Source organism: Uranotaenia lowii, chromosome 2, assembly GCF_029784155.1.
Source record: "Uranotaenia lowii strain MFRU-FL chromosome 2, ASM2978415v1, whole genome shotgun sequence".
Lineage (NCBI taxonomy): Eukaryota > Metazoa > Arthropoda > Insecta > Diptera > Culicidae > Uranotaenia > Uranotaenia lowii.
In genome coordinates this window covers 36,611,837-36,614,104 of record NC_073692.1, presented here as the reverse complement: position 1 = coordinate 36,614,104, position 2,268 = coordinate 36,611,837, and positions in this window count along the sequence as shown.

Here is a 2,268-nt window from a genome sequence, read left to right as displayed (position 1 = left end):
TTAATAATTTTTGTCATTTTTGCCATTTTTTGTCATTTTTGTCATTTTTGTCATTTTTGTCATTTTGTCATTTTTGTCATTTTTGTCATTTTTGTCATTTTTGTCATTTTGTCATTTTTGTCATTTTTGTCATTTTTGTCATTTTTGTCATTTTTGTCATTTTTGTCATTTTTGTCATTTTTGTCATTTTTGTCATTTTTGTCATTTTTGTCATTTTTGTCATTTTTGTCATTTTTGTCATTTTTGTCATTTTTGTCATTTTTGTCATTTTTGTCATTTTTGTCATTTTTGTCATTTTTGTCATTTTTGTCATTTTTGTCATTTTTGTCATTTTTGTCATTTTTGTCATTTTTGTCATTTTTGTCATTTTTGTCATTTTTGTCATTTTTGTCATTTTTGTCATTTTTGTCATTTTTGTCATTTTTGTCATTTTTGTCATTTTTGTCATTTTTTGTCATTTTTGTCATTTTTGTCATTTTTGTCATTTTTGTCATTTTTGTCATTTTTGTCATTTTTGTCATTTTGTCATTTTTGTCATTTTTGTCATTTTGTCATTTTTGTCATTTTTGTCATTTTTGTCATTTTTGTCATTTTTGTCATTTTTGTCATTTTTGTCATTTTTGTCATTTTTGTCATTTTTGTCATTTTTGTCATTTTTGTCATTTTTGTCATTTTTGTCATTTTGTCATTTTTGTCATTTTTGTCATATTTGTCATTTTTGTCATTTTTGTCATTTTTGTCATTTTTGTCATTTTTGTCATTTTTGTCATTTTTGTCATTTTCTGTCATTTTTCGTCATTTTTGTCATTTTTGTCATTTTTGTCATTTTTGTCATTTTTGTCATTTTTGTCATTTTTGTCATTTTGTCATTTTTGTCATTTTTGTCATTTTTGTCATTTTTGTCATTTTGTCATTTTTGTCATTTTTGTCATTTTTGTCATTTTTGTCATTTTTGTCATTTTTGTCATTTTTGTCATTTTTGTCATTTTTGTCATTTTTGTCATTTTTGTCATTTTTGTCATTTTTGTCATTTTTGTCATTTTTGTAATTTTTGTAATTTTTGTCATTTTTGTCATTTTTGTCATTTTTGTCATTTTTGTCATTTTTGTCATTTTGTCATTTTTGTCATTTTTGTCATTTTTGTCATTTTTGTCATTTTTGTCATTTTTGTCATTTTTGTCATTTTGTCATTTTTGTCATTTTTGTCATTTTTGTCATTTTTGTCATTTTTGTCATTTTTGTCATTTTTGTCATTTTTGTCATTTTTGTCATTTTTGTCATTTTTGTCATTTTTGTCATTTTTGTCATTTTTGTCATTTTTGTCATTTTTGTCATTTTTGTCATTTTTGTCATTTTTGTCATTTTTGTCATTTTTGTCATTTTTGTCATTTTTGTCATTTTTGTCATTTTTGTCATTTTTGTCATTTTTGTCATTTTTGTCATTTTTGTCATTTTTGTCATTTTTGTCATTTTGTCATTTTGTCATTTTTGTCATTTTTGTCATTTTTGTCATTTTTGTCATTTTTGTCATTTTTGTCATTTTTGTCATTTTTGTCATTTTTGTCATTTTGTCATTTTTGTCATTTTTGTCATTTTTGTCATTTTTGTCATTTTTGTCATTTTTGTCATTTTTGTCATTTTTGTCATTTTTGTCATTTTTGTCATTTTTGTCATTTTTGTCATTTTTGTCATTTTTGTCATTTTTGTCATTTTTGTCATTTTTGTCATTTTTGTCATTTTTGTCATTTTTGTCATTTTTGTCATTTTTGTCATTTTTGTCATTTTTGTCATTTTTGTCATTTTTGTCATTTTTGTCATTTTTGTCATTTTTGTCATTTTTGTCATTTTTGTCATTTTTGTCATTTTTGTCATTTTTGTCATTTTTGTCATTTTTGTCATTTTGTCATTTTTGTCATTTTTGTCATTTTTGTCATTTTTGTCATTTTTGTCATTTGTCATTTTTGTCATTTTTGTCATTTTTGTCATTTTTGTCATTTTTGTCATTTTTGTCATTTTTGTCATTTTTGTCATTTTTGTCATTTTTGTCATTTTTGTCATTTTGTCATTTTTGTCATTTTTGTCATTTTTGTCATTTTTGTCATTTTTGTCATTTTTGTCATTTTTGTCATTTTTGTCATTTTTGTCATTTTTGTCATTTTTGTCATTTTTGTCATTTTTGTCATTTTTGTCATTTTTGTCATTTTTGTCATTTGTCATTTTGTCATTTTTGTCATTTTTGTCATTTTTGTCATTTTTGTCATTTTTGTC